This window comes from Panicum virgatum, chromosome 7K (genome assembly GCF_016808335.1).
Source record: "Panicum virgatum strain AP13 chromosome 7K, P.virgatum_v5, whole genome shotgun sequence".
Classification (NCBI taxonomy): domain Eukaryota; kingdom Viridiplantae; phylum Streptophyta; class Magnoliopsida; order Poales; family Poaceae; genus Panicum; species Panicum virgatum.
Window position 1 is genome coordinate 19,242,319 of NC_053142.1, and position 11,417 is coordinate 19,253,735.

At 45.7% G+C, this 11,417-nt stretch overlaps 1 long non-coding RNA gene across 1 annotated transcript; it reads right to left on the reverse strand.

Annotated features, from left to right (window-relative positions):
• Positions 1–342: 342 nt before the first annotated feature.
• LOC120640441 lies at positions 343–4,057 on the reverse strand. The gene is made up of 2 exons (XR_005661791.1): positions 1,572–4,057; positions 343–670 (listed from the first exon to the last, which is right to left on the reverse strand). It is a non-coding gene; the product is annotated as an uncharacterized LOC120640441 (long non-coding RNA).
• Positions 4,058–11,417: the final 7,360 nt, after the last annotated feature.

An 11,417-nucleotide genomic window follows, 5' to 3' on the forward strand; every position in this document is an offset into this window, starting at 1 on the left:
TGTGACATTTGCGTGACGAAAATCGGTTCATTGCCTATACTGTCATAAAAGATCTTATGCGACGAAAACATATTTTTTCGTCATAAATCTTATGACGATTATTCTATCGTCACTAATTTGTGACACTCATTTTTTTGTCATAACCAATACCAAAAAACGTCACAAAACCATATGCTTGAATTACTGTATATGTGCCACGTAAGACAGAAAACATCATAAAATTTTTACATCATATGATGTTGCGATGACTAGAATATGACATAACTCCATTATGACGATTTGATTCGTAATAAAATATTCAAATTATTAAATTCAGCCCATTTTTTCATTCTTATTATTTGATTTAGTCTGAGATCACTTCAAAACATCATATTCATTTAAAACATGTAACTTTACAGAATATTTATTACAGCCCGACATCACTTGTCCAAAAACCAATAGATTCATATGCATATCACAACCCAACATCACTTGTCAAGTCACTCGATAAACAGCCCAAAAACAAAAAACACAAGTCACTCCATAATATGTTCACTGAACAGCAAAACAACTCTCTGAACTCACAACCAAAATGTATATTCCTGGAACTTTAGCTTCAAGTCTTCTAGCTCACTTTGCTGGTCATCCATTTTCTCTCAAAGTGCTGCTGAACCCTGCCTCTCTGATTCCACTTCAGAAAAATAATGCAGAAAACAAATAGCTAATTAAGAAAAATTATGCAGGTTGAGCCAATAGACAACTAGAACAAATCATATGGAGAAAATATAGTTTTGCATTTGTGCAGTACAGAGAAAACTAGTAGGCCAAACTAAGCCAATATTTTTCCTCTATCCTAGAAACAGAACGCATTAATTTTGGAGAGAATGTATACCTCATCAAGCTTGTGGAAAGAAACAACGTGTTCCAAACAGTGTGCATCCATTCATGGTCGACTATTGCTTTTTTTCAAGAACAACATTGTATTTAATGTGTTCCAAGAATAAAAAACCACAGCAGCAATTAACCCAATCTCCAAGGTCATACAACTTTTTTTTGAATAAATGGAGGCACACCTAAAAGGGGATAGCTTGCTGATTCACTGCTTTCTCTAGTAACTACATAGAAACCATTACATTCTATCCTGAATTTGACTGCATATGACTGACACCTATCTAGTGAACTACAGAGAACTTTCTGTATGAATCAACATCAACAAAGCCTTAACTTTCTGTATGAATATGACTGCATAATATAACTTGTGAAAAAAATAGAGGCTCTAATAGCTAAAATTATAAATTACCGAGCTCAATGCATGGTATTTAAATCAATCACATAACACAACTCATAGAACATTAAACATGATGTGCGCTAAGGCGTCTAGACTCATGCATGGCATTCGGAGTTAGAACAAATAAGAGAGATTCCCAGTGAAAGTATGCCCTTCATTTTTTACTAACCCCATGGCAAGAAATGTTTAAATTCAAGATGAACATTCAAGTTAGCTCCGAAATTCAGACAATGATAAATGACAAACTTATAAGATTGCTCCTATAAAGCAGAGTAAAAAGCAGAGTAGAGCATCAATCAGGTACCTGGTGGTTCGCTTCAAATGATGGAGGATTGGAGGCGGCCTTCGCTGCTCAAGGACGAAGAGCCACTTCTGCTCAAGCCATAATTCTGCTTCTAGTTCTCAAGGAATAATCAAAGATCACATTTCTCATAGACAAATGAAGAAACCGATTCAAATTTCATTTAGCAGAACTATCGCTCTTACAAATGGTATGAAAGCCTACTGATTTAACATGCATAAATGGTATGAAAGATATAAGCTAAAATGATTTCTTAACAAAAAAAATCAAAGACAGCATGCATAATTGATTTAACATGCATGGACAGGACATTAACACATTCTAGATTGCGTTAAGAAACTACACAATCAATTCCACAATCAGATATAAACTAAATCAATTCCACTTTATAGAAGTCTTATAATATGGCTAAAAGAATTGCACAATCAAGTGTAAAAGAATAAGCCACCATTTTAGACCATCCAATGCTGCAGAATAAGTATAGGCACATCTATATTAGTTGCTGAAAGAACTTTAACTGTTAGAAAGCACAAATGGAATACGAATCGCATGGATGAAGCATAAATCCACAAAAAAGGAACACAAATCACAGGGATGGAACACAAATCTAACACAAATGGAACTCAAATAGCATCTTTGTGAAGTTGTGCTCGCGGATCGACTTGAAGGACTAGTGTTGCTAACTGATGCTCTCATCGTCGTGAAGGGGGCAGCACCGCCGCATCGGCATGGAGGAAGGAGCCGCCAGGCCGCTATCACCCAGATCCAGTCGAGCAGCAACAGCCCCCGGCGGGCCGCCGTCACCCGGCGCGAGCAGAAGGAGCCGCCGGCCGACCGAGCTCGGGGGAGATGGGAGGAAGGAGGGTAGGGCCGGCCGAGGTCCCAAGTCCCAACACCCAGCGGGCGAACGGGTGAGAGCCGGAGGGCAGCTGTGCCTACGGTTCGCCGGCGGGGGGAGCAGCAGATGACAGCGTCAGTCGAGCAGCAGATGGCGGCCCCTGTCGCCACCGTGCCTGGCGGAGGTGGGGCGGGACTGCTGGATCCTCTGTGGAGGTCTGGAGGAGGACGGGGGTGGGAGCGCTGCAGGGGCGGGTGGCGGTGCTACGGGACCGGGAGGGAGGGGGTAGTGCTGTGTGGAGGGATGGAGGGAGGGTCGGCGGGTGGAGTAGGGTTGAGGAGGAGAGCGGTTTGGGCCGTGTTGGGCTGATCTGACGAGGCTCACGATGAAGGTTGTTGGGCCTTTTTACATGAATTCAGTCTGATCGGTTACTTCGACACCTAAAACGGAATTAACTGAGATTAATTCTGTTATTAGGAACATGAGGCCGAAATTTTAACTGAAAAAAAGGTTTCGGTCAGTTTGTATTTGATTTTGGTCTTTTCGGTACGGTTCATTGGTCCTGATTAATTATGCCCACCCAACTCGAGGGAGAAAATGACTAAATGTTGAAGGCATCACTACACAACGTTTAGTAATAGACATTATCCAACATGAACAGTAGGACATTACTCACCTAATAATTGCAGTGTGTGGTTTTATTAAATACATCGCTGGTTCGAGTTTCTCTAATATTGTTTTTTTTCATTTTGCTGGTGTGCACTGGGCTGCCACTTTCCTCCATATATTTTTATCTTTTTGGCAAAATATATGTATGTTGAATCAACAATGTCATAAACTTGTGACATTTACTAGTTGGCTTTTATGACGAATCAATGTTCGTCGCGTTATAGCACTAGACCAGTTTATGACGAATTTCAGCTAGTCTTAGTGACAAACACATCCTTTTTGTCACTAAACCATTGTGCCCGATAGAAAACATCACAAACACACTACCATAACCGACCCCCTAAAGCACAATTTTATTTTATCTATGGCCACATTGCGAATCCTCCCCCACTAAGGAGCCTCAACTTCGTGCACCCGAAAAAACATACCCACGATTTTTACTCTATGAAGATCTATGGCTCACGTCGCTTCTTACCGGGCTTCAACGCCATCCGACAACAGATGTTTTAAGGATCATCCCGCCGCGTTGAAGCCTACCCCCGACGCAATGCCATCCCCGCCGAGGTTCGAAGCCCACCGGCGCCGTTAAACGATTAAACGAAAATCAAAACAAAAAAAGCAAAATTCCCCAATCCCCAACCCTCGGTCTGGTCTCCACCCTGCCGCGTCCGCCGCACGCGCCGCGGAGCCGATCGCCGCTGACTTGCAGCGCGCCACAGATCCAGCCGCCGCCGCGCCTCCCTCCGGCCGTCGGAACTCCGCGTGCCGGCGGGATGAGTAGCGGCAGGCCCCGACGCGCCAAACCCTAGAAGTCGTGGGCGCGGCTTAGGCTCGGGCGAGGTCCGGCCCCAGCCCCGGCCCCGCTGTAAGGATCACCGGGGTGTCCGACCCTAGAGGGGGAGGGGGTGAATAGGGTCGCTAATCGCTTTTTAACCTAGGGCTCAAACTATTTGCATAAGATAAACCTAACACGTCCTATACATGCTAGTTATAACTAAGGTTTATCTATGCTACTCTCTACTTACCCCTAAAAGACTTGCAACCTAACCAATCCTAATCAAACTAACTAGGAAGGTAAAGATATGCAAGATAGAGTAAATGCGGAAACGTAATGAGGTAAGTAAAGAGGTAAGTGAAAGAGGGATGCAAACTCCCGAGTAGACACGGTCATGTAACGTGGTTCGGCACAAACGCCTACGTCCACGGGACACCGAGGCTCTTCCGATCACCGTCTTGCTCTACGCCACCAAGGCGATGCCGGCAAGCAAAGGCAAGTGCCCCTAAGACACCGAGTCTCGTGCACCGCCACCGTCTCTCTCGGTCACCCGGCCGTAATCCACTACGGAGCTTCTCCACCAAGGAGGGGGCCTCCTCTTCCCCCGCACAAAGTGTCGTTGCCACTCCACACCAAGACGGAGGGTCACACGACGGATCACAAGTTGCTTGCCGCAGTAAGACTTCTCTCAAGGGAGCTCTCGCAAGAACTAATCCCTATTACAAGCACTAAGCACTCTCACAAGTGTGCTTAAGCCTATATGATGTACAATGAAGCTCTATGGTGGTTGGAGATGATCTTTAGCTCTTGTATACTTCTTTGAACTCCAGCACTTCTCAAATGACCTGGCCTTGGGGGTATATATAGGCAGCACAAGCAAATATAGCTGTTGGAGAAAAGCTGCCTGAAATGTGCTTAACGCCGGTTAATCCGATGTACCCCAAAAGCCATCATCGGTTCAACCGGTGTATGTAAACTGCTACTTGAAAAACTAGCCGTTATCAATCAACCGGTGTATCGCCGGTTTAACCGATGCAATCAACTGGTGTATGTAAAATTAGCGTCGGTTTAACCGTTATTGTAACTTCTTCACGTTCCTCCAAAAACCACCTCTCTGGACAACTGAACCGATGCAATTGACCGATGCATCGTCGGTTCAACCGGTGTATGTATTTTCATCGGTCTTCGTTTGGCAATGCACCGACGTATGCATTTTCTTCAACGTCGGTTAATCCGGTGAGTGTATCTTCAGTTTCCAGCTTCTGGACAATTACACCGGCGTGTGTCTTTTCCTTAACATCGGTTCAACCGGTGTATTGAATTTCTTCACAGTCTCTTCGATTCTTGTCCTTTGGACCGAAGAGGCCATTTTCGGGCCTTGCTACGCCTCTCTTCTCTTTGTCATCACTTGAACCTAAAAGCCTGAGAATAGTCATCTTAACAATCACATTAGTCCAAGTGTTGTGTGTGTCATCAATCGCCAAAATATTATATTGAAATATGGCATGAGAGGCCATTTTCGCTACACCCGCGCGGCGCTGCCTTGGCGCGGGCGGAGCTTCCCCACGCACGCCCATGGTCCGCTCCGCTTCCCGACGGGCAGTGAGGAAGCGTGCTAGGGGAGCAGACAGGCGGAGCCCAAGGCCCCTGCCCGTGTAGGAGACCTCATGTGTAGGCATGTGACCATGCGCGGATGGATAGGGCTCGCTCTGGAACTCAATTCGGGTGGAAGTGAGCTTCCTGAGCAAGGTTACCAGCTCTGCCTTTTCTTTGTCAATAAAAATTGTATCCATGGAATTTGTTTTCTTGGCTTATATACTCAAGAACTAGTGTTGGTATACGTTTTAGATTTTTACGGCTACTATAACTATTTATAACACTATAGTGCAATTATTCAAGACTAAAATCAAAGCTATAGCTACACAGTTTTAAAAATACCCAAACTTCGGCAGTGGTGTTCCTCTAGTATCCTAAGATCATGGAAAATGTTTCATGTATAGAACTATTACTATTGTAGAATATCAAGAAATAAAAAGCAAACCATTCTACTAGATCTAGCTAAGACTAGTGTTTCATCCAGTTACAAGTGCTAACCGGTTCTCAAAATTTTACACAAGGCTATACATAGCACAAAGTATCTACCAGCCAAAAATCACCTAAAGTTAATGAGTAGAACTCCTAGAACATTTATAGCCTATTTAATCTAATCTTTTTACTAGGTTAAAATGTAGCCTGAATCTGAAGATGTGCATGAAATAAAACCTGTCTATCTTGTTGCAAGGATTCCAAAACATTCGGATTTGCATTTATATAACTTTTCTACGAATTTATACGTATTTTCAAAGTTTGCTGTTTTGAGTTCAAGTACAGTTGCAGATTAGACCCTAGAACTTTGGTTTCTTTTAAGTGGAGGTCCCTGGTCGGATTCAGAGCAGGGGAGGGACTGGTGGCACCGTTTCCGGCGAGGTCCGGCCATGGCGGCGTGGGGAAAGTTGGGAGAAAGGATGAGGGGCTCAAGCCGCACCTAACAGTGGTCGTAGCTCGTCGGGAGATGGCCGGAGTGGGGCTCTCCACGGGAACAGGCGGTCGGTGGCGGTGCTGTCCGTGGCAGCGGCTTACCGGCGGCGATGGGTAGCACTACTGGGTCGAGGAGCTTCAGTGGGGGCTGGGGAACTTGTTTGGGTGTGGAGCGGATTTGGGCAATGGGGAGGCGGAGCGACGGCGCCACGGTGAGCTCGAGCTCACCGGCATCAATGGCGGGCGGCGGCGGCTATGCGTGCGTGCAGGGGCGAGCTGCCCTTTTATAGGCAAAGAAGGAGGGTGAGGGGAGAGCGAGCTGGGAGTGACCTGCTGGGGAAAGGGCCGCCCGGGGTAGCTCGGCAGGGGAGAGAACGACCGTGGAAACGGCAACGGCGTTACCGGCGTGTCAAGCAGAGGCGTCGGTGGGGCGTGTGGTGTGCTCGGAGGGCGCCAGGAGGAACTGGTTTGGCCGAAACCGTGGGCGAGTGGGCTGTTTGGTCTGGGGCGCAGCCACGCGGCTAGCCAGGTGTCGCCAGCGCCGGCGTACGGCGCTGCCGTAGGCCGGGCGTAGGGAGGAGGGAGAGGTGAGATGCAGGGGATGGCAAACTCGTAAATAAACCAAAGTTCAAAATCTAGTTCTGTAAACTCCATTTTTCTCCTTCATCTTGGCCTCAAATGAAAAACTTTTGAATATCATTTTTGTTCCGTTTTTCAAGATCTACAATTTTCGTTTCAGGCACTTTTTCATTTGAGTAATGGTTTGTGAGTTATTTTAAAAGATTCACAAACTCCATAAAGGATTCATTTAATTTGTTTATTTGGATTCAAATTTGGCTCACTTGCAATTAGGCACATGTGACTAATGTACCAGATTCTTGTGTACAATATGTTGGTGAGGTGATTTGTACACAAAATATAATTGAAATTTCTCTTATCTGTCCTCACAAGTGAAACCACTATTTGAAATTGAATTTCAGTTACCTTTTGTTGCCTTTAATAATTGATCTGTTCTCATATTAATTCTCCTCTTTGTTCTAATTTGTCTATTAATGACTTTTGAAAACTTAGGGTGTCACATCGCCCAAGTATGAGGTTGACTCCAAGGTCGCCCTTTATATCCATTGTTGACGGTCCTTAAGTGCCAAATTCGACCGTCAACCAGACTCAATAATAAAGGAAAACTATACACCTTACTCGCATATTTGTATCACTAACCATGCTACATAGTTATTTTCGAGTTTTATGCATTTCAGATGAGCAAGAGTGGAATAAGATGAAAACACGCATCAGACACCACATAACTATGCAGAATATCGCATCCATCGTCACACACTTACAAGGAGGGCCCATCTGGCAGAGAAAACAGGCACGCCATGCAAAATGCATACAAGGAAAGACATCAAGGCCCACATGTCAGCCTGCTAGAAGAGGATGAGGATGAGAGGCAGCCAAGTGGGAGTCGCCCTCAAGTCTCCTGATCACCTTCCATATGTGCATTTGGTGGGAACCGACCTCCACTAATATAAATAGGGCCCCCTCTCACCCCTCTCAACACACACACACACACACACCTCTCATTCCATTTCTCCAAGGAGGCTCTCTCTCTTGCTCTCGTAGCTAGGTAGTGGAGCTAGGCTAGTTCTTCCTTAGCGAAGCAAGTTGTTGTCGGGATCATTGAACAATCCTCGACTCCTGGTATGGCTTTGTATTTGACTTGTCAGCTTTCTATTCATAATATAGAGTTATGCCATGGTTGCTTTACTATCTTGTTTGTTTATCAATCCATGCTTAGTTCGTTCATGAGTTGTGCTACGGATTTGGTTAGGCCAGATGATCCGGGTACGGATAGAGGTTCGTTGTGTTTTCGAGCTTGCTCTAGTGTTTTGCATGTCCATCCGAAGGGTGGGAGACCCTGGCACGCTAGGGTAGTGACTTTGTACATGAGCATGGTGCTCGGGTATATGCGGGATCCTTAGGATATAACCATGCTCCACGGTGTGACTGGGGTAGATGGCATGTGGTGACAGCCCTGTCCGTCCTGCGTAACAGCTGTGTTGCCTTTAGTGTATTCCCCGACGTTCGGATTCGGTGTAAGAGTTCATGCAAAGAGGTAACGGGACTGCATGTACTCCAGTGTGGGACCTTCTCCCCGCTATCCCATTTTCCTGGCACCTGCAGCCCTAACCATGTCCTAACATGACCTCAGCTTTGGATAGAAGCACTAGGACACCTAACCTAGCCTAAGCTCCAGTTGACATAACATAGGATAGATTAGTTTTTATTTTGTTCTTTCTCTCTTTTTTTCCTTCCTCCTGGACTGTGGTTGTGTGCTCGGTCTCCCATTACCCTTACCTATTCTTTAGCATGGCTTACCCCTATCAGAGTTCTACCTATTGCTTGAGGCACAATGTTATGATTAAAGTCAAGTACAATACCTTTGCCACTGCCATCCTTTGGGAAAATATAAATAACAATACCCTTACTCTTCAGGTGAAATGCTACAACGGTATATCCGTGCACTTGCGGATCCTTCTGTAATCGTATAGACTATACCACGAGAGTGGCGTTCCTTTGGTGCAGTTGCAAGAATGGGTCAACGCCCTCGTTTCTAGTGATTACACTAAGGAATTCCAATGAGCATTTCTAAGGCCGTTGCCGGGAACACAAAAGCCTGGTAGCGACTTAAGAAATGCTAACATCCATTACCACAAAGTTGGCAAGGATGAAGGAGTCTCGTACTCGCACCAAAATGTTCTCGACTATCCCTTCGGGATATCGAATTGTTGAATCTGCGAGCTGCACAGCCATGTATGTTGGGGATAGATCAGGGTATTGGAGTGCTTCATAAATTACCATGGGCATGATGGTGACGCTTGCCCCCAGATCGCAAAGGGATTGCTGCTGACGGTGCTTAAGTGCCAAATCCGACCGTCAACTAGACTCAATAATAAAGGAAAACTACATACCTTACTTGCATATTTGTATCACTAACTTTGCTCCACAGTTGTTTTCGAGTTTTGTACATTTCAAATGAGCAAGAGTGGAATAAGACGAAAACACGCAGCAGACGCCACACAACTACGCAGAAGATCGCATCCGGCATCACCCACTTACAAAGAAGGCCCACCTGGCAGAACAAACGGGCGCTCATGCATAATGCACACAAGGAAAGATACGAGGGCGAACCTGTCAGCCTGCCAGAAGAGGATGAGGATGAGGGGCGCCAGGGGGGTGTCGGCCGAACCCCAGGTTCGGCCGAACCTGCCCTGCCTCCCGTCCAGGTGCACTTTGAGGAGGAGTAGCTGCCAAGTCTCCTGATTACCTTCCATATATGCTTTGGCGGGAAACCGACCTCCAAGTAGTATAAATAGGCCTATCCTCCACCCCCCTCAGAGACACACACACACTTCATTCCACAATTCCAAGGAGGCTCTCCTCTCTCTTGTTCTCTTAGCTAGGTAGTGGAGCTAGGCTAGTTCTTCTTTAGCGAGCAAGTCGTCCTCGGGGTCGTTGAGCAATCCTCGGCTCCCGGTATGGCCTTGTATTCATTTTGTCAGACTTCTATTCATAATATAGAGATATGCCATGGTTGCCTTACTATCTTGATAGTTTATCAATCCATGCTTAGTTCGTTCATGAGTTATACTAAGGTCTTGGTTAGGACATATGATCCGGGTATGGATAGAGGTTCGTTGTGCTTTGGGGCTTGCTCTAGTGTTTTACTTATCCATCCGAAGGGTGGGAGACCCGAGGACACTAGAGTAGTAACTTCATGCATGAGCGTGGTGCTCGGGTATGTGGGATCCATCGGATATGATCGTGCTCCATGGTGTGACTGGGGTAGACGGCAGGTGGTGACAGCCCTGTCTGTCCGGTGTAACAGCTGTGTTGCGCTTAGCGAATTCCCCGACTTTCGGGTTCGGTGTAGTAGTTTATGCAAAGAGGTAACGGAACTGGACATTCTCCAGTGTGGGTCCTTCTCCCCGCTATCCTATTTTCCTGGCACCTATAGCCCTAACCATATCCTAACATAACCCCAGCTTTGGATAGAAGCACTAGGACACCTAACCTAGCCTAAGCTCCAGCTGACTTAACATAGGATAGAGTAGTCCTTTCTTTTGTTGTTTCTCTCTTTTATTCCTTCCTCTTGGAGTGTGGTTGTGTGTTGTGTCGCATTACCCTTGCTTATTCTTTACCTGGACTTACCCCTGTTAGAGTTTTGCCTATTGCTTGGGGCACAATGTCATGGTTAATGTTAAGAACAATACCTTTGCCAATGCCATCCTTTGGGACAAAATAAATGACGATACCCTTACTCTCTGGGTGAAATGCTACAACGGTATATCCGTGCGCTTGCGGATCCATCTGTAATCGTATAGATTATACCACGAGAGTGGCACCCCTTGGGTGCAGTTGCTAGGATGGGTTCGGCACCCTCATTTCTAGTGATTGCACTAAGGACCGCCAACAGGCAATTCTGAGGTTGTTGCCGAGGTCTTCGCAAACCCGGTATCGACTTAAGAAATGCCAACAATTGCTCATAGTATTTGTGGTAGATCGAGCAGCTGATCATGGTGACCCCTGGATCCTCTTGCACTGCTACCACCAGGCCATCCCAAGAGTCGTTCTTCGGGGGATTGTACCTACCTACATTGTTAGTGCGTTGTGGCCTCCAGGACGGGTTACCCCATCCGGTAGACACCATCCTGACATTTTCAACAGGAGTCTCGAGTTGCCCAGGGATCTTCCCGTTCTCAACAGCAGGTAATGAAGCAATAATTTGAGCAAGTTGGGTTTCGATCATTTTATTGAAACTTGATTTATTTTTAAGTGTAGAAGATAAAGTTTCAAGCTTGATATTTAAACTTTCCAGGGTTTTATCATTGGCCAAGACCTTTTTATTTATATTTTCATTGATTTTAACTTGGCCAAGCACAAGTTCTCTCAAAGGAGGTTGGATGAAATTCGAATTGAAAGAAGGATTGTAATTATTACCTCCATGGAATGGTGGACGTGGCTGATTCCACCCCTAGCCTCCTTGTTGTGG